The sequence below is a fragment of the Syngnathus floridae genome, chromosome 4, assembly GCF_059516105.1.
Source record: "Syngnathus floridae isolate MCC-2025c chromosome 4, RoL_Sflo_1.0, whole genome shotgun sequence".
In the NCBI taxonomy this organism is placed as follows: Eukaryota; Metazoa; Chordata; class Actinopteri; order Syngnathiformes; family Syngnathidae; genus Syngnathus; species Syngnathus floridae.
The window spans coordinates 9,985,180-10,007,627 of NC_142416.1; the positions used below are offsets into that span (position 1 = coordinate 9,985,180).

A 22,448-nucleotide genomic window follows, 5' to 3' on the forward strand; every position below is an offset into this window, starting at 1 on the left:
TTAGTCAAAGTGATATTAAGCGAGTGTGGGCGGTGATTTTTGGTTAAATGTGGGGGTAATCAGCTTAATGCAGAGTTAAAGGGATGATGGGACGCTGGCCAAATAGCTGAGCTATTAAAGTCGCACCGCATCCCTGACTGTGACCTCGACTGCAGCTTTAATTATGGCTATGGTGTTTCCTTTAGCTCCTCATTTCCTCTTGCTTTCACTATTTGTCTTTTACCTCCTTTACAACTCACATTCTGACATTTTTCCAATCTCTTTTACGAATGCTTTCACATTGATACCCTCAAGTCTATTGTAATCAAACTAGTTCATTATTTGCCTTCATGTGATGCAGCGGGTGCAATATTGCAACAATGTTGGCAAAAACATCAGCCGCTCAGCCAACAAATATGCTCTCATCACATTATGAAATCACAATAGTAATGTACCGTATTTTCCGCACTATAAGGCGCACTGGATTATAAGGCGCACCTTCAATGAATGCCCCATTTTAAAGCTTTGTTCATATATAAGGCGCACCGGATTATAAGGCGCATAGAATAAATAACTCAACGTTGCTCAAACGTTCACGCAATCACAATAAAGTAACACTCGAATTAGTGAAAACAATAACAATCTATCAATAACTCAACGTTGCTCAAATGTTAATATCACACAACACACAAAATGAACACGTAAAGCTTTCTTTAATAAATTAGTCCTCATCCACGAATCCATATTGGTCCATATATAAAGTGCACCGGATTATAAGGCGAACTGTCGGCTTTTGAGAAAATTGGAGGGTTTTCATTCCAAAAACATGCATGGTAGGCCAATTGACAAATTGTCCGTAGGTGTGATTGAGAGTGTGAATGATTGTTTGTCAGCATGCCCTGCGATTGGCTAGCAACCAGTTCAGGGTGCAGCATGCCTTCAATTCAGAAAATGAATGGAATGATGTTTTCGTATTCATTTGTTGAAATCTTTGAGCATTATAGTAAACTAGTTTTTTTTTTTAAAAATACTGATTTATTGTTAATATCTGGCTGCCAATTAAAAGATACCACTTTGTCAATTGTGATTTTTTTATTTATTTGTGGGGAATATGCACCTGAGCCACTTCTGTTTAGCTGATGATTTTGTAAATGTGCACTTGACTCTAATTTCAGTGCCTCACCAGGCATGTACTTCACTTTATATCACTGGTGTGAACATAAACTGAACTGGGGAGATGACATTCTTTCCAAACCTATCAACTGATTTGCCCCAGAGAAAGCGAAAGGTGTGAAAGCACCCAACGAATCACTTAATAAACTCCTGCGGCACCGGGTTTCTCAGGTTCATTTGCAGATGTCATTTCCCCTCCCTTGCTTTTCCATCTCTTGTGACATACGATACGTTAATAATTCTGAAGCTTCCCGCTCGGCCCACCCACCCCGCTGCTCTCGCCTTCTGTTCCAAGCCTTCTATCTTGTGAGGGGAACAACTCCACACGAACGCTATGCTCCTTTAACTGTCAGCTCTTTTCCTCTCTTGTTCTCCCTTCTCAACTTGCATTCTGTGCTTTGCTCTTGCTTGTAACTTCAGTACACAGGAGGTGAATGGCAACTGGAGTAAGCTAGAAAGTATGCTGCTCATTTGATGATATCTAGAGAGGCCAGTGTGAGGTTTCATTTTATGACGACTGTCTATTTTTTTATAATGACGTCTTAGGGAGTGAAGTGAATGTACTATACTATTTCTCTCAATAGGTATCAATGTTTTGGGGGATCAGAATGTGCCTTTTTTCTTATTTCTGTTCACTTGGTTTGTCCTCTAATGTCATTCCCCTTTTTCTCAATGCCTGACAGGCTCTTTATCTATACGTTCCTCTTATCCACTATGACATTATCCTTTTTGCAACCCTTTTTAATCTTCCAGAAAAAAAGCACAATATACTGTAATTGTGTAACCCTGTCACCTTTTTTTCAGCATTATGATTCTGCCTCACTACCTTAGAAACACATTACTTTAATCCAACGTATTTTTCCCCTTTCCACTTCCTTATTTATCTTAATCACCATCTCTTTTCGTTTATGTTCGTATGTTTTGTTTTTCGAGTATAGTACATCTTCACCCCAACGATGTATAATCAAAAAAATGTTTTCTAACCTCAGCTGCATACTTAGACTGTACACACTTTGTGTGCAAATGTTGCTGCAAGTATCTACCAGTCACATTCAAACATCTGTTAACATGGTGATAACTTGAATGCTGTTGCTGACCCAACACGTCTTCCAGTCTCACAACTCGACAGCACATGTTCAAGGCTGATTACTGTAGAATGTATGGGAGAATATCGGCAGCAGCAATCTTACTGATCTGCAACAGGGGGAGAGAGGCTTGATGGATCATGAGCTCTCACTGGAAAAAGGCTGGGCCTTTACTAAGCATCTCCCCTATGGTGAACCCACAGTTTTATCTTTGTTTGAGAAATGTTGAGCGAATTTAAACATTAGCACAATTTCTTGTTTGAGATGGAAACCTCTCTGACAACTGTATTAAAGAAGTGCAGTATGACGCCATGCCAGTGCAACCAAATGGAACCTATTAACCAATTTATCCCAAAAAAAAAAAAACAACACTGCACATTTGTGTTGTTCTTCTCGGAATGTTGCTTTTAATATCAAGAATGTCGATTTTCTCAACAGCCAATGCAGTTTTCACAAGTGTAACTCAAGCACGAACTAATATTTAAACAATCAGTCTTAAGGGCAACAGGCATTAGTCACATTACAATAGTTTTGCTCGCTTGAAAAGTAGGTGGAGTCAAAAAGTTGTTTAACAGATATATAGATGCCAAAACCATGAAATAAAGGATGGCATTCTGAACTTTTGTCTCATATTTATCTTTTGATCTGAAATCCAAATTCAGTATGCAACAAAAACAAAGTGATTGACCTTGCTGTTTCAATATTTCTGGCATTGTTTACAGTGTTGTATTATGGCAGTGCTCACCAAGCAGCTGCTTATCAGTGCAACTCTCTCTCTCTCTCTTTGTACTACTGAATATGCTATGAATATGCATTAGCTAATGCAATGTATTGATGAGGATATCCAGGGCTAAACTGCAGTGTTGCACTCAATAGTTTATCTACCATGCCAAGTAGCCTAAAATAACTCAGTGGGCCATAGAAACGTTAGTGTAATAATGAACACATTAAATTTACTGTAATAATAAAAGCCTTAAATTTCACAGTAAGCACAGATGATAAACAGAGCATACCAATACTCCATTAATTGACATACAAGCCTTTCATTATAAAACTTACATATCCATTGAGTATGAATCCCTGAGGCTTGGAATAATAGATATTTCGTTCTTACAGATACTGGTGGGCTCTTTCTGAAAGATAAACATGACGTCATTGCTATAATTGTACAGTGTACACTGCTACAAACATATATTGCCGCCAGTGCTCTAAAACTCTTGAATTGTTGGAAAACTTTTCTAAATATCAATAGATTTAATGGAAGAAATAATCAGAATTTAATAATACATTGACAAAGCAAATCAACACTGCTGCCTGTGAAAAGCTGCAAGTTTAGAGTGGGACTTCATGTGGCTTGTGTGGTGGGCATGGGGTGTGTGTATTTCTCCAGGAAGCCTCCAGCTATTCCTCTATGCCACCTGCCGCTCAAAACTTGTCCAATTTTTAGCAGTTGTCCCTCCGCAAGCAGGGGCTCAAAACCCATCCTGACCCAGGCACAGTCTACTTAATCATTCATCAAGACTACACAATAACTGTAGTGCTGTGTAGCCAATGTACACTGCTTTAGTAGGTTAATCCAACACTTGATATGTGTGCAAAATCCATCTTTGATATCTTTAACGTGCCACATATAATGTGCAGTTGTATATACTGTTTTAGCCAAACCTGTGTACCATATTTTCTGCACTATTAGGCGCACTTAAAACCTTAAAATTTACTCAAAAAAAACACAGTGCGCCTTGTATATAAAATAATTTCTAAAATAAAAAATTCAATGAGGGTGTGCCTCATAATCCAGTGCGCCTTTTGGTGCGAAAAATACGATATTTACATTTAGCGAATTGTGTTTACCTTACAGTCGACCCCCGCATACTCACGGTTCGGCAAGTGTGAATTCAGATGTTCACAGTTGTTTTATTATTTTTTTAGTTAGTAAATATTTAAAAACAACAAATCTGTTTTTGGTGTCTCCCAAACATCATAGCGGACAACTCATTACCGTGCGGTGGATTTTTACTCTTGTGGTGCACACCTAACTTGGTCATCGAACACGCTCCTTTGGTTTGGGAGCGCGGAGTACTAACCGCTGAGATTAAAGTCTAAGGTAAAACATTAAAAGCCACGGAAAACTTTTTATGCTTAACTTACAACACCACTACGACACTATTTTTCTGTGAAGCTATTTTTCGGCCATTTTCTCGTGATAAGCTTTAGAAATTTTGTATAGGGGTTGTTCAGCCATCTGGAGCCATGAAAACCACAACTTTGGGAAAGAGTGGCAAGCAAGAAACCAATAGCATATTTCAATGTTTAATATCTATTTTGATGTTAAAAGTGCAGGAAATGCTTCACGTGGCTCTACATCACTCATTCACTGGACACATTAAGACAGTGAGAGTATTAGGGCACATTAAAGGAGATTAGGGCAAGCAATCATGTCATGGTCGTCATGGCAACGCCAATCCTAAACTTTTATTTAGTGGAGCCCAGTGGCGAGCCAACAGTAAGATTTAACAATAGGAATAAATTACATGTTTTGTAGCTCATACAGTAATCTACATGGTACATACACTGTGCTCTACGTGAGAATATTTATATTGCTTCTGTTTATTCATGGAAGCATGGATTACAGAGAGAACATCATTTCAATTATAATCATCCATTGATTGGAAACTAAAAATATTTTAAGACAAGTGAGATTACAGCTATCTACTTAAGCTTTGTTGATTCGATGACAGCTTCAATGTTGAACTTTTTTATTTAAAAAAAATTAAAATTGTGTTGTTATACACACAAGAAGAAGTTCTAAATAGATCTTTGCTTAAGTGAGAGAAAGAAAATGTATTGTTTTCTCTATTTTTGGTTTTTTTTTAACACAAAATTAAGCAATTCAAATTAAAAAAGACAAGATACGAAATTTTCAAATTGTTTAATGCAAAAAGTCAATTATTTTACATTATTTTATTTTACACTTTGTGTAGTGTGTAAAACAGTAATGGCTTCAGTCCTAAGGGAACAATAAGGTAATATGTTTGAATCCTGCTGTTGCCCCTCCAAAAAATATGTATTTTCCTGCAAGACTGTTAGGGTGCAAAATTTGATTTCCTACCAAATGCAAAGACAAGAATAAAATCCTGATTTGCACTCAAGGCTCCAATTACTACTTCTCACTTGCATTGTTCAGAATCAAATAGACAGTCATTCTTGGGAGAAAAACAATTCAAAAGGACTGTGAAGCTGTTTGTGGCACTGAAAATTTCAAGGGAAAACAAAACAAAACGAAAACACCTGTTTTCTTCGGAGATGCATTAATGATCTTAACCATCACTGGGTGGGTTAACATTACTTTTTCTGTATTATGAGTTGGCTTTGCATATCGTTATAAATGAGTGCCTTCGATAGTGGAATCTAGATTCTAATCTATAGAATCTGAACACATTGACTTTTTTACAGAAATTCAAAATCTGTCATAAATGTAGTCTTACTAGAAGGCAATTTCAAAATGTTTAATCAATGCACCCAACTCCTTTTCTTCTACTTCAACAGAAAAGTCTTGCTAAACTGCAGGGACTATACGTATCTACAGGCGAGCGAACACTGCTTTTATGCCCCAGGTGTAAGAACAAATCCAACAAAACTTACATCAGCAGCTGACTAAAAGATTTGTAACAATGTTCAACGCCTTCAGCATTGGGTTTATTAGAATCACTGGTCAATGTTGTAATACTTCCATGCTGACAGTAAGAGAATGCTGTCAGAATGCTCTGAAAACTATGCCATGCAGTGTGGCTTTAGGAGTGGGATTTTTACAGAGATAAAAATCCATCAGATTCTGGACTGACTTGATGTTGGACTAGTTGGAAGCCAAGGCACTTAAGATACTTCATACCACACTACATTGATCTAATAGGTTTCACAACCTGTTTAGGATCCCCGCCTTCCAGTCATAAAGGGTTGCTCTAATGGAGGAAACAATGTGTGGTATAATATCTGCTTTCATGCAAATGTTCTGTAAAGCTTAACTGGCAGAGAGAACGCCTTCAGCTTTTTGAACTCCATATGTGATTATCCTTGATGCTACCTAATGTTTTGTTCAATGTGGTTGTCGGTTGCTCAATTGGAGACGCCTGTAGAAAAGAATATGGGGGTGTCCCTGATATTTTGGAGAGTTTGACTGCCACGAGGGGTCAGCCAGGAATGAGAATTTGGGGTGTACCTAATGATTTGACCAATATTGCCACCCTAGATGCAACTATCCGGGGTGTACCTAATAATTTGATCAATGTAGATTCTATAAAACGACAGAAATCCAAGCTTCAGATTGCTTTTATTCTCAGCAAACGCCTCAATATTAAGGCAACACAACAAAATCCCTGCATGATAGTCGTTCTATTTCTATTTGATACTGCTCATCCAAGAGGAAGCTTTAGTCATTCTATTTCTCAGAATATGTGATACTGCTCATCCAGGAAAAAGCTTTGGCTTCGGCAAATTGAATTTTTAAATTATATTAATCATAATGAGTGATGATAATGATATAGATGAATTTGAAATATTTCACCCGGGGCCTTTTAAAATGTCACACAAAGCAGAACATATAGCATATGCTCTGCATAATGGGACCCCCATAGCAGGAGTGACAACCACCCTCCATTACCACCACGCCCCCCTTCAGCGCCAAAGTGTCCTAATCAGAAGATCGCATCTAGCATAGGTGTCAAACTCAAGGCCCGGGGGCCAGATACGGCCCGCCACATCATTTTATGTGGCCCACGAAGACAAATTATGCATCAAATTTGTGTGTCATTACTAGAATTGCAAATTGTCTTTACTTTTAATAATATCTTTTTTTCTTAATATTTGACCAGTTTTTACTCGTCTGATTTGAAAACGAGTTATTTGTCAGTTTGTTTTGTAGCTTTTACTGAATATAATATGAGGTGCTCATACATTTATCTGGGTTGACAGTCATAATGGCCCTCCCAAAGAAGCTATGACTACAATCGGCCTGCGAAAAAAATTTGTTTGACACCCCTGGCATATAGCATGCACTTGTGACCCATGTTTGTGTCATGACATTAAACCTGCACTACATGCAAATCCCACCCTACATGAGCATGGGAGTTGAGGAGCAGGTATAACAACACCCTAACTGGCAAGTGGAGACAGAGGTCACCTGCATGCATCTGGGGATACTTCTGACATTAATTATACACCCTGTTATATTACCCTATTAGCTAAATCCCAAGCGATACCTTATCTTTACTGCCATCTGCTGGCATGGCATAACAATTGATTAATGAACAAACAAGGCTTAAAAAGAGCATGCACTCATTAAAACTCATTTTATAGGATAGGCTCGGGACTGATGCCAAAAATCTTTTGAGTTAATCAAACTGACTTCTCTTCACATGCCTTTTGCCCACATATTTCAATCCCCTAAGGAGTGAAACTGAAAAATGGTGACTCCTTCTGAAATAAGGCCAACAATTAAAGCGAGGGGTTGGAAAGGGGTGGGAGTGAGTGTGTGTATGCGTGAAAGAGGAGAGTTAAGACTTGAGGGGAATCTGAGAAACTTGTGATGCACCTGCATTACAGCAGATTGCGGTCCACAATAATAAAGGACGAAACAGAAGCACAACACCATTAAGAACAAGTTATTACCCTCAGGGGAGTTATTGGCTTTGGGATTTTTTTATGGGCACTGTGATGGCTGGAAATTGGCAGGAGATCTTGTAGCATTAATGGAATGCTGTTTAGAACAAGTTCCCATTGGATATATTTCTCATGCTTGACTGCACAGTCCACAGGAATATATGTACATATATTGTTGTGCTTCAACTAGAAAACTGTAACCTTTCATATCCTTCACGACTTCACAGGAAGTACTATTCTTTTAAATTTTAGCTGCAAAATGGCAAAGGCATGCGTATCGGCTCTGCTATCTTGTGAGTGATCGCAGTTATTTTCTTCCTTTTCTCATGACAACAGTGAACGTTTGAGTTCAACTGCATCCAGAAGCATCAAGGTGCATAATCAGAATTATGTGCCACAATTTGGTACGCTCAGATTTTTTTTCTGGATCCCCAGCATCACAGAACTTTGTTTTTTGCCAGTTACCTGCAACAACAATGGGCTTGACTGCTGTTTCATTCCTCCCTCAGATAGTTTCAGAGGAAGCAGAGAGAGGCAAGCGAGATGGCAGGGTGAGCTAGTCTAATGGAGAAACCACAAGCCTCATGCAAGATTTAGACTCACTCAACAATTAAAAGGGAATTTATATGGCTGCAGAAACATGACTCAAACACGCACTGGACTCCATGCAAAGAACAAGACCACTGAAAACATCTCACGGTGTAAGGGAAAAGTTTCAAGGCAGTAAGTAGATTGTGCATTTAGCAAGGCTTGCTGCGGGGATGCTCTGGTGGTTTGCAAACAGTCTGATTCATGTGGAGTTTATGATTATCAAGTGACTTCTATGCCTTTCTATTTTCCCCCTACCATCAACAACGCAATTGGGAATGAGGCACTGACTGTCCTCTACCAAACTATCAGCAGAGAACACAAAGCCCAACCATACTGATTTGGATTATGTCTGTAGGTAAAGTCATCAATGCAGATGTCAGTTTTTGTTAAATATGAAACATTTGCTTTTTTTCAACAAGGGGAAACAACACTTTGGACTCTGTCTTCATATCTTCAAACTGGATGGCTGTTTGTGATCATGTTTCCATTTCTTTTTTTGTTTTATATCAGCGAGAGACTGCAATCAATTTGGGTCAGCAACAACACCTCAAACACCATTGTTTTCATCACAGGCTCCTTCACACCTATGGATGTGTTCCAAGGCCCTTTCTCTTTACACTGCTCACCCATGACTAAACACCAACATAGGGCAGATATCACATTTTCAACATGACCAAAGACAGATAGATCAGACAGAGCATCTCGTTGGGTAAAGATAAGCATCTCCTCTTCAACATGAACAAGGCCAACAAGATTATTTACTTCAGGAAAAGATACCAACTAGGAATATCTATTATCACTGCATCATAATTAAATGCATTTTTAAATATATCAATGTATTTTTGGTTGGTAACCCATATTTCCACAATTAGGTGACAATAAGTGACTGATTGCATGAACAAAGAGTAAAGAGTGACTCCCCCGCTTCCCCCTCTCCACCACTCTGCACATTGACTTAATGCCCCACTCCTGGATGTGTACTGTAGCCAACACTGCAGCGATGACAGTGAAAAAAGTGATTGATTCACCTTGCATTCCTGGAGCTAAATCATACAACTGTTTTTGAAAAATATACTACACTGTGAAACAGTGTTTTGCTGTTTCGGGGGGAGGGGGGTAAAAGACTTTCATGAGACAGCGATCACTACACTACATACTTAAAAGGTAGTCCAACAGGACCGTGATGTAAAGTTACAGACTGTCAGGATGCATAATTAATTTGTGTTCCACTTCCTGACAATTCTCATATTGAGAACTTCATTTATCATTTAGTAATGTTTTGGGATGCCACAGCACACTGACTGAGGATTTTCCCATGTGTACACTTCTTTTGTCAGTGTTCGTTTTAAATAATGTCACAAAAGCCCATAAGCTCCTCTGACATCTCTGTATCACTTGCAGACAGCCATCGCTAAAGCTATTCTAACTGAATAAACAAGTGTCCGCCTCTCCCAACACTCATCCCCTAATTATTCATAAAGAGCTGAATGGGACATTGTTTGTCGAGACTGTGGCTCCAGTGGCCCCCGTGCAATGGGCTGTACACCTATGTGTGTGTATGTGTGTAGCAACGTAAGCCAGAGGAAAATAAAGGGGAAAAAAACTCAAAGGAGTTTATGCTCAGCCAGCCAACTTTCCAACTGGTAATTAAAATACCTTCAACCAAATAAATTCAGCTGTCTTCTCAGTATTGTTATGCTAATGACGGTTCACGAAGTAAACTGCGTTCCCACCGCCAAGTGGGTGAAGAATGTTTAGCGTTGTCATGTTTTAGATCAGGGAAAGGCAACTTAAATGTGGTAGGAGGCTATCTTATTTCATCAGTGTTAATTGGGGGCCACATAGCACCACACACTTGCTAAACAGATAAGGAAATGAGATTTGATTTCTGATCATGCATTTTTCTAAGTCAAAAATATCCACTATCCTTACCCAACAACAAAGGGTTTGAAACAAGCCAAAAACAATATAACCATAAAATATTTCATAATTCAAATAACCCAAAATGTTAATATTTTTAGAGGTACTATTTGACAACGAAGCCATGTCTGCCATCTAGTGGTGAATGCTGATACGGCAACTCAAAATTACGCACACATCCCCTGCATATTTGCAGGTGTTTTTTTAAATATGTTTTTTATTATTTGGATTTTTTCCAGTTGCTGATGGTGTCGGGGGGAATCGCTTGTGACTTGCAGGCAGTGTGGCATCGATTATTGTCCATGTGGCTGGTTGTTCGTCTCGATAAGTGCTGTGAAACTGGCTGGCAACCAGTTAAGTGTGTACCCCGCCTACCAAGACAGCTGGTATAGGCTCCAAATCTGCTACTTAATTCTTCCTGGTAGGATGGCTTAATGATATATAAGGACAACTGCTGCTCAAGTCCATTTTCTTCCCTTGTGTTTGAAATTTTCATCGATAAAATAAATTAAATGTAATGGTTGTAAAAGAGGCGTGCATATATCATGACATTTCTTTCTGTATTTCATCATCATTCACAGATTTAGCCATATCTCCTTTCCTATTGCCAACACAATCATTCCCACACATTAAATTAGGCACAAGCTCAAATTGTCCTTCATGATTTTCATGAGATTCCATTGACATTTGCAATAAAGTTGGATGGAAATGTAATGAGGGATGCAGAAAGGCAGACATGACTGTGGTTCTCTGCACATCCATTCAGAAACCTCCTTGGATAAGCACCCACTTTCGAGATAAAGCCCTTGTATCATTCAAATGTTAATAGGCTTTATATGGGCTTAAACCTGCATTTATTATCGTGCAAATTAACCAATTTCCTCATATCTATCTGCTGCTTTTAGAGCTGGCATGTTTAGTTGTCTGAACTTAATTAGAATTATTAGAATAGAAGGATAATAGAAGGCAAGTATGGAGGACAAGGGGAGAAAAGAAAAGGGAAAGGTGAAGCTTTTGCAGAAAGTTTTCTCATAATTTCTTTTAAATGTACGATTCATTTTTGTTCAGTTTTTCTAAACAAAAATTGCCATATTTTCTGGGGAAGCCAGTTTTCCAAAATCAAATGTGGAGAAATGTGAGAAAAAAATTGATATTAGCAAATAACATACAAGTGATATACAGTTAGTGTGGAGAACAATCAATGCAAAACAAATCAATTTCAATGTTAGGGATCTGTTGGTGACCCTCCGGGTCTAATGTGTTGATGCCGGTGCAGGATAGATGAATCCTCTCAATGATTAAAGCTGACAGTGTTTGTGCGTATATCTGTTTCTTCGTTATGCTTTTTTCTTATAAAAGTGAATATAAACTGAAAACATTTTAGATGACACACAGGAGCTGTCATTGTCATCTCATGGTATTGTCCACCCCCAAGATAAATATCTGAATAGCGTATGATAAATGATTGACGTTTTCACATTTCTGTGGTTCATTGTTTGTGTATCCCTATGACACAGATTTTGATCTGTGATCCTTTTTTTTTCCATCAATCTATAATTTATAAATGCAAGCACAGTGGAAATGGATCTTTATATGATTACGTTTCCCTTCAGGAAAAAACAAATAATGCAATCTAAAAAGAAATGAATAATTTAACCAGTGCTTTGCGATTGGCTGGCGACCAGTTCAGGGTGTCCCCCGCCTACTGCCTGATGACGACTGGGATAGGCTCCAGCACGCCCGCGACTCCCCTGGGGATAAGCGGTACAGATGGATGGATGGGTCATTGGATAATGTAATTAATAAAACAAATAATAAAACTATAAAAACACACTCCGAGAAGTGCAACGGGATAAATGGATGGATGGACGGATGGACAGACAGACAGACAGACAGACAGACAGACAGACAGACAGACAGACAGACAGATGAATAAAAGGACATATCAGATTTGTCTTAAAACTGTGCTGCAGGTAAAAACCAAAATAGCCGTTTTATAGCACAATTTAATATTGTCCTCATACCTTGCTTGCTACTTTGGAATACTAAATCTTGTCTCATATATTTACATCATAACTTTGTCACTGGTCACGGTCGTCTTCTTTGACTATGCTGTTGAATAAGGTGTGTCCGTTCTAAGTTGCATGCTGAGAACAATTTGTTCCGCTCCACTTACAATATTTTAAAGGACCCGAGAATAAAAAAATGTCTTCATCTGAGCTGCTCAGGAATGTAATTACCATCTTCACATAAAAGCAACAAACATTCGCTTGCTCTGGCCTAACACATACTGTATCTGTACACTTGGAATCATTTCACTGTTCTCTGCTGCTACTGAATATGATTATCTGACAACCATTTGGAGGAACGTTCACCCATGCTGGGAGATTACAGACATCCAGCATACCAAACAGTACTACGCACATTGAGCAATCTATTACCATACTGGATGAGAGGGAACTGAAGTATGCCGGACATGATATTCAGTGCAGGATCTAATATTTCCCAAATTGTAACTTTACCAAACTGTAGAAATTGTACACGGAGATGAAATGAATTGCAGACACTCCAACTAGATGTCTTTGATGAGCAGATCCATTTTATATGGAACAACCTTGGTTTAAAGACAATGTTGTATTATTACTGAGTATATATGACAATATTGCTGAAATATCCATCAATAGTCATTTTAATTCCATTTAAGTTCGTTGTTCCCAGCGAATTAGTGAACAGTTTTCCTAAATAATAATAATAATAATAATAATAATAATAATAATAATAATAATAATGACTTGTGTGACAAGGGAGGTTCAAGCAGCTTTAAGCATATTGTATTCGGTGGCAATTGTCACAAATGAAATAGGTGGGAAGCAGCTGGAAAGAATAAATTATGATCGTTCGGAAAATGGATGGATGGCTTTATGTGAAGAACATATGTCCCGAGAGATGGTAATTGCAGTGCATATGGGACTAGTCAATTATTTGTGGAATAAATACAAAATCAGTTGTTTGCCACATATGTTTGAGTAGATTCTATAACTATTAACTCGGCAGCGTCTGTAAGCTCTTGTGATGTTTGAGAGCTTTTTAAATCATTTCTACAAAAAAACGTTTGTTACAGTTAATGATAATCTGTATTTGATTTCAACATTTAAAGCTGAAGAAAGTGTAAATTGTCATCATGTAATAGCAAGTCATAAAAAAACAAGCGCTAGTTTATGTGATTATATATAGTTCAATAAATACACGTTAGGAAACTATTTATTTGAAGTGTACTATTATCGAAGTGACAGCTTGATGGCAGTAAATTAAACTGGAAGAGTTATACTGAATAATTAGTTTGGAGGAATATTTTGTTCTCAATGACTGACACAATTTACATTTTCCAGACAAGACTGCAAGGAGAGGTCAGAAGGCCGCCGGACAGAGAAAAAACAGGATCACTACAAAGAATAAACATTGGCTGACATTGGCTGGTTCATTACCGTCACTGACTAAATGGAGTATTGCCCTACTGTCTCCAAATGTATCCAGTCATCCGTAGACATAAAAGAACAGGATCAAATTCTACCACAATCCACAGATTTGTCAATCATTCCACTTTCTTGTGACAGATGACCTCTATCAAACCCCAACTTTTCCACAAAAACTGTATTGTACATTCTGCTAAGTTTCCAACTGTTTTGATATTGCGCCAAGGCCCCTCTGGTCGATTATTAATCATTGTTCTTCTTACCTGCTTCTTCTGTACTTACAATAGATCTAAACTTCTCTCTGTTCTTAAAATCCCAAAATACAATCATTTCAACTTTTTTTTTTTAACCTCACAGTTATCTCTTTATTTTTTCTTCTCGCTGCCTCTTGTACAAGCCCTAGTCTGCTCTCCCCGGGGGAGATTCTGTCCATCTGCTATGTCGCTGCGACAGGACAATGACAGTGACCACTGACACCAACACAATCAGTCAGAGTCTGGCAATTGGGACTGACAGATTTCTTTCTCGCTGAGTTTTGGAGCAGTCCAACTGCTCACTTGCTGAGACTTGGCACAGATTTTCAAAAGATGTTTTAGTATAGATAAGGCCACACAAGCCAATACCTTAGATCAGAGGTGTACACAGCATGGCCAAGCACATTCTTAAAATAGCATAAAGAAATAACAGTAACATGAATGCATTAAGCTTGTGCATTACTTTTCACACTGGGTGGGATAAATCTAACTAGGCCAGAGCAATTATATGAAGAAAAGCTGTGGCCATGGTTTCATGAGTGTGAAACATCATAGGTCAGTATGAGAATAATCTAGGTGTGGTGGGTGGGGGAATACTTAAATCAAGACAGGTTCTGAATATCCAAGCATGAAACTCCAGATGCCATAATGCTTGCAGACAGTGGGGAAAAAAGCATGAGCAATTGTTGCACTGCCAGAAGCACAGAAGCCTGCTAGCTCAACTACATTTTGGTTGCCGCCCCCAACACCACAAAAAAAAAAAAAAAATGCAATGTTTCTAGTGAAATGCAAATATCTTAAAACTATTGATAAACATCATCAGAAATACTTCATTATCGATTTATGACCTGATGACAACTAAAATTAATTAAATTATTGCAGCAAATTGAGTGAATCACCATTTCCACTTTCAGGTCATATTTATAAATTATACTACTATATACTAACAGCCTTCAACAATCCTTTACAGGTATCTCTGACTATAATAACATGTTTGCGTTCTATGATTTATTTGTCTGTTAAACATTTAACTACAAGATCATACTTTCATCCATCTATCCATCCATCCATGTATCCGTTATCCATCGGCTTTACAAGGTCGAGCCGCGGGCCGGCAGCTTCAGCAGGAAAAAAGAACCCCAGGATCTTCCCAGGCTTGCCGGGAGACATAGTCTCTCCAGAGTGTACTGAGTCGCCCCCCGGACCTCCTGCCGTTAGGACATGCCTGGAGGAACACCTCACCAGGAAGGCTTCCAGGTGGTATCCTAACAAGATGCTTGAGCCACCTCATCTAGCTCGTCTCAATACGGAGTAGCAGGGGCTTGACTCTGAGCCCCTCTCGGGTGACCGTGTTTCTCACTTTATTTCTAAGAGCCCAGACACCCTGCGAAGGAAAACCATTTCAGCCGAAATTGAAATTGCTGGAACTTTGTGTCAATTATTCAAGTACTGCCTTTTATTAGACATCATTTTGAGGGAGTTAAGTATATGAAAAGGTCAATTTTATTCTTTGGTGAAATAAGCTGATTTTGTGAACACATATCACAAAAAAAAAGCTAACAAAGAGTTTCAAAGAGTCTTAAAGAGTTCAAACTACGACGAGACTGTCTTATCTCTCTCAGTAATGATGAACAAACTGAGTATATGGGTGCCCCCCTGAAGCTTTGAAGACATGGGAGGAGGTGGTGCTTACAAAACACCCCACTGGCAGTTGACGAACTTGCACCTTTTCTCACTGAGACTTTCATGTGACATTACAATGCAATGTGTGTCAGAAGTGATGAAAACAAAACCCACTCAACAATGTACCCAAGTGACACATAAGTATGGCGGAACTAGAATTAATCATTATTTCCGTGATTCATTTTACTCAGTATGTAAAGGGATTAAGGGTCTAATTATTCATTGATTATGTTGGTAGCTTGAAAACGTACTGGGTTTAATCTCATGAAAAATTTAATTGGATCCTACTTCCTTGGGATAGACTGACACACACATTCTACCTCCAAGCATGTGCCATGTCCTCGAATAAATCTAAAACCCATTAGATAAGCCACTGGTGACTTGTTAGCATTGAAATGATTTACAAATGTACTGCTGTGCACTGCTGTGCTGAGGAATTCACATCATAAAAGAATATGATCACTACAGTACTGCATACTTTTATGCTCTGTATGTGAGTGGTTTTAATTACAGTGCAAATCCAAGATGGTGAGTTTTTTGAATTGCTCAGCATGTGACAAATTATAAGAAGGTTAGAGAAGTAGGGAGTCTTTATGCGTGCATTGTGCCACGCTCATAGTTATCTTTAATGGTACACTCGTGGTCTTCTCAGATCTAAAAGGAGCATTGTATTTACGTCTCTTATCTGTAATAGTTTATCTGGCTCAAGGAAATTCCTGTGGGACGTTTTAAATCTAACACAATGGTGCTCAGTGAGGCACTGAAATGTAATTGATGTACTACTACAACAATGACGTATGCCTCAGTGGAGTTTCATTTTTTTTTTGTTTTTTAAAATCATGTTAATTGTGTTTGTACTGTTATTTGGTCTAAACTTTAATTAGTTAAGCTCTGTTTTATAGTTTTATAGTAAGGCTTCACCTCCTTTTTATCTTTTGTTTTTATTTAAACCAGGTTATTATTATAAATCCTTTGTTGTAATACACACAATCATGCTCCACGGTCAAATGACTTTCAAAGTGTGATTTGTTGTTAAACATTCTGCAACAAAATAGATTCAAATCTTCAGCAGCTACAAAACTGGTAAACAAAATATCTCAGATTATCTTGCTAGCCACATGTAAAGGGCGCAAGAGCCACTTTGGTGTGAACAGTGCAATGCTAACCACTCTAATTTCAACCACCAAATACATTTCTGACCATTTGAATAATTTATTGACTATTTGTTCTCAGTTCCCTGCTCTAAGGCAATGGTTTGAAACCACCTGAACTTGGACACAGTAAAGATCAAGGAGGGTATCATGGACCCTTGAAAATCAAAGAGAACAACACCCTCTGTATCAATAGTGAGAGTGCAAAGCTTCAACTTCCAAAGTTTCACTTGGTCCACTACTTTCTCTGTAAACTATGTTGACAGCTGTTGACAATCTTCTTCAGGTCCCCCATTATTATTACCACCGTAATTTCTAGACTATAAGCCTCACGAGCAAAAATGAGGTGAATTTTTTGTCTTTTTCATAAATAAGCCGCACTGTACTAAAAGCCGTATGTGCATGCGAGTTATTTACAAAGAAAGACAATACACAGAAAGCCTTTTTAAAGTTTTAATAACATACCTTAACATTCCTTTCCAAACACTGCCTGTGACGCAGCAGTAATACCGCAGCAACATGGAAGTAACACAGCACCAATAGGGCTGGATAAAAAAAACATACCGGTAAAAGTCACTGAGACACGGCGGTAACAAAGCGGCAACACGGTAGCGCAGCACTAACAAGGCTGGTTAAAAAAACATACCAGTAAAAGTCACTGAGAGCCATCTTCATCTTCCTCCTGTGCACTGAACCCATCAAAGTCTTCCTCCTCAGTGTCCGATTGGAATAGCATCAGATATACTTCGCCACACACTTTCTCAGTCTCTCTTTTGTTGTCGCTCTTATGCATTTCTTCTAGCATTTTCCATGATGAGGGTCTGTTCATGCTAATTTTATTCATGCACAAAGCTGGGCTAAGTTACATTAAACTAGCGAGCTACACGTATAGCTCCAGAGTAGACGTGACCAGGAAATAAAAAAAGAAAAGGGTGACAACACAAGATGTCATCAACATTAGGCCAGTGCCCCCAGTGACCGGAAGAAACCTCTACAGGGCATGTTAAGAGCCAAATCGACTCCCTTTAACTTAAAAGCGGCTTCATAGGCATTTCGTTTGTCTCCCATATTGAGGGTTTGTGTATAAAAACTTCCTTTCTTCAGTAATGTCCGTCTTGCTCTCATTCTGTCTCTTCTTTGTGTCACTTATACGCCACTATTTAGCTGGCGGATGGACATGTGATCAACACACCACTTTTCTCCCCAGTGACCGTGTAACATCCCTCCGCCCAGCAAAGCGGTGCCGCACAACAAAGGTCCACAGCCATTTTATGAGTGTATAAGTCATAAGTCATCACAAAAATCACACAAAAATCCATAGATAGGCTGCATCGGACGACAAGATTTCAAAACTTGAGCAAAAAGTAGCGGCTTATAGTCCAGAAATTACGGTAGGGTTTTTTTCCCTCTAGCTTCACATCCATGGGAAGAGACAGTGAGGCTCTGCCTCTCCTGCTTGACCTTATTGATCTTCTGTATCATAATATAAATGTGAATAACTATGTTCCATTAATATTTTTCAAGATAACATTTTGGGGATAAATGTGTACGCTTATATTCTTTTTTTTTAGCATTGAAAATTATAAAATACCTACCTGTCATTGAGCCTGTGTGTGAGTGTCAGTTTCAGTTCAGTTTAAATTTCAAAGGTTAGATGTTGTATAGTTCTTGTCACATGCACATCTTAAAACACTGTGTCAGCTGTTGCGCATACCTTTTTGAAGGTGGAAGTAGAATGTCCAAAATGGAGGCATGCAGGCAGAGGGAGAGAGAGGCAATGACAGGCAGGCAAGGGTGGTAGGCCAGGCAAGGGAAGGGGGAATTGTAGGCAGGCAAGCAGGTGGCACACAAGTGCAAATCCAAATTGTTTGTAATCCAACTAAGGTTTCAACATAAAGGGTTCCAAGAAGTAAACTAAAGATTGTTTTCTAAGTTCAAAGTGTTAAAGTTCCAAAAAAATACAAGCTTGGAGCAGGATTGAAATAGTTTGAAGCGGCCTTTGAGCGTTAAAAAACTATATCACTGCTATCTTCTTTCTTTGTCTAACTGAGACTGGTTGAGACTGACTACTAAGTGGGAGCAACCAAATTTACCTGATCAGGTGACTGATCAGGTGACTAACCAGGTGACCAAAGGCTTTGTCAAAAAAAGTCCATGGCCCAAGGCCAGCAAATCTTAAACAAAAATAAGAATTTAAGCCAAGGAAACTAAATTAGCTCCAACACTGTGAGAGTGAGAATAAACTTCTACCGGTGGTCAAGAACATATAGTCCACGAGTCAGATGAGACTGATTTGATATGTATATCTAGCCTGCAAATAAATCTTAGCTTGCATTTCTCAACACCATAAATGATGAACAATTCTGCAGACATTTTAAAGTAAAGTATCATAGATATCAGCATTATAGTAGTATTTGTAATATAAAGGATTCCATCCATTCATTCCATGCATTCCATTTAATGTATGCAATGCCAGCTATCCTTCCTGGTACAGAAAGGTCTGACACCAAAATGCTATTTTCATTGCATGATGACTTGGCTTGTTGTGAGGTCAATACAATGCCCTCTTTTTTTAAGAGAGGACAAAATAATTAGCCTTTGTGGAGTAGAGCGGGTTCTGCAGTGTGTCTAATATGCAATGATCAAATTTCCTTGATGAAATGGTCTAATATAAACTGGCATTTTGACACACACCATGCAACTTGAATCCAAATATTCAGCAGGGCAGAACAGGAAAGGAGGCATGCCAAGAACTACTGTGCAGAGTATAAGCGAGTCAACAGCAACACTATGTATGGATTCAATAAAGTGACTGTAATTTGGCTAGTTTTGGTGGTTCTAGAGCAGCAAGCAGTAAGGAATGGAGAGCCGTTGACAAATGGCAAGTATGCATCATCCATGCTTGATGTGGCATATGGACTTTTGATGAGTATAAGACATGCCTCTCTCAGCAAGAACTGTTCACCATTTTACTTTTATGATAGGAAATCAATTGGAGGATACACAACTAAAAGACATAAATGCAGCGCCATACTTTTTCCTCAATTTGAATGGGTTGACTGACCTAAGCCTGTGATTGCAAGGTATGCTGCTGGTGACACACGATGTGAGATAAGTCTTCCTGTTTGCTAAAAAAATAAGAAAGAAGGCATTATTTAGTCAAGTTTTTTTATTGAACGGAAATTTCAAGTCCTGCAGAGGTGGCATTGAGTTTGAAGAAAAGGGCGCTAAGAGCCATGACTTCTAAAAAAAAAAAGCAATCACAGAAGCAGTCTCATAACCATAAAGCCTTTTGAGTCTTTCCTCAAAAAGTCCATGGTATTTCCAGAACGTCGACTATAATCACTTTTCCAATGTACCAATCCCACACCTAGACGACTTTGCTCTTCCCTTTTTGGGTGTTTTTCAATAACATGAGGTAGTTTTAAAAGGCAGCCTGGGTGTGCCTGTGACGTCCTATCATCTGATTGGCGGACAGATGTCTGTTTTTCAAGCAATGTGTCAGACAACTCTACCACACATGACCATTTCCTGGTCTTAAAGCTATTTGCTCATATATTATGTCTTAATAATTGTTTAAGGCATCAAACATTATTTTGTAAACCCCAGCAACTGATTCCAAGTAACCTACATGGTTATGAGCACCCATCCATCCATCCATCCATCCATCCATCCATCCATCCATCCATCCATCCATCCATCCATCCATCCATCCATCCATCCATCCATCCATCCATCCCTCCCTCCATCCATCCATCCATCCATCCATCCATCCATCCATCCATCCGTCCGTCCGTCCATCCATCCATCCATCCATCCATCCATCCATCCATCTTCTTCCGCTTATTCGGGGTCGGGTCGCGGGGGCACCCACACTGTACAACTAAATTCAGAGTGTATTGACTTCATCTGTTTCTGTTCTTTTTGTTTCTTTTATCTGTATCTCATAGGGTTTCCCTGCCTGTTTGTTGTTTTCCTCTCTCACCTTCTGGCTAATTGCAGCTCCAAACACATACGGCTTTCTTTCTGGATTTGCTTTTTTACTGTAGCCACCTGCCTCTAACAATATATAAAAGATAATGCATATTCTTTCATTCATAATAAGCTGTTGTACCACGATAAATGAAAATGGGCCCTGCAAATATCAGTAAGTGAGGTATATACATATTTTTAATCTGAATTAACTGTACGCTTTTAGTTTTGCCACGATGCACACAGCATGAGTATTCTGTACATTTTAAAATTAACCATTAAACACATTAAGTCAGTGACTGGGGATTGACTTTATGGTAAGAATAATTTTTACAGCACTTATTGTGTTTCAGAAGTTAAATGATATTCAGTTTTCTCCACATTCTGTTTTCCCATTAAGATCCTCGAACGGTCAAGTGTGAAGTCTTGACTGCATATGACTTCATGGCTGGTCACATCTGTGTCCTACACATACATATCTTGCATAACTGTCTCTTGACTGGCATACTTTTGATTGCAAGATGCCTCTACCCTTCTTCAAAGTCATAATACAGCACAATGCCTTCTTGTTGTCATGTGATTAGGCAGTCTGTTGTATAGTTTGGCAGCAATTTGAAATAACAATGCAATTGACAAATGAGCAGCATGATTGACAGTGCTTTGTCCTGTAGACCTTTTCAGTGAATTGAGGATGTCAGTATGTTCATTTGGGATTTGCCAGAATAGGCACCTTTTAAAGTTTAATTTTTTTTTTATTGCCTTCCTTGTCTTTAGCTGACCATGTTCTTCTGCGTTATCGATGTGTTAATGTCAGCATTAAAATTAAACACGTTGGTTGGTGTCTGTCTCACATGCAGAAAGCTCTGCTACTTCCTGCCAAACTCTGTTCAAACACCCTGGCTGTGACTGAGATAGCGTTCCTTTAATTCTCACCACATGTTTTAGCATTGTGTAAATCATCAATTCCATTTTAAAGAAAATGGCCCAAAAGACATTGCAGGAATCAGATTAATCTTCCTAAAAACTGTTGCTACAAGTACAATGCCACAACTTCCGCATTCATTGCCATGAAATTAAAATGTTTATACATTTAGACTACATGTATGTATCTTGAGGGCAGATATTCGGAAATAGGGGAAGATGTTGAGGATGTAGAGAACAAGGTCAGTGCTGGGGTGGGGGTAGAGATATCAAAGAGCTTAGTAGGGCAAAGAAATTAAAGCCCAGAGGGCAAAATCTATTGTCTCACTCTGTGTGCTGGGTGCACAAAAACAAGTTTTGGCCTCTGACCTTGGATCTCTCCACATTTTGGAAGAGGGCAAAAAAGCATAGCTAACTAAATGAATCTAAATGACGATGCTTGCTCAAGCAATTGCGTACTTCTATCAGTAACCATTATTTTTTGCTTATGTCTTGTTTGTTTTTCAATGTACAATAAGGTGGAGCGGTCATGTTTTTTCAGTGAATGAAACAACTTTGGAAGCAACAAGATCAGGTACATCTTCACAATTT

At 38.7% G+C, this 22,448-nt stretch overlaps 1 long non-coding RNA gene across 2 annotated transcripts in view; it reads right to left on the reverse strand.

Annotated features, from left to right (window-relative positions):
* The window catches only part of LOC148398975 (uncharacterized), a 48,030-nt gene extending 29,305 nt beyond the window's left edge, over positions 1–18,725 (reverse strand). For both annotated transcript variants that reach the window (XR_015858027.1, XR_015858026.1), the window contains exon 1: positions 18,679–18,725. This is a non-coding gene — a long non-coding RNA (uncharacterized LOC148398975). The remainder of the gene's footprint in view (positions 1–18,678) is intronic.
* Between the last annotated feature and the right edge of the window lie 3,723 nt (positions 18,726–22,448).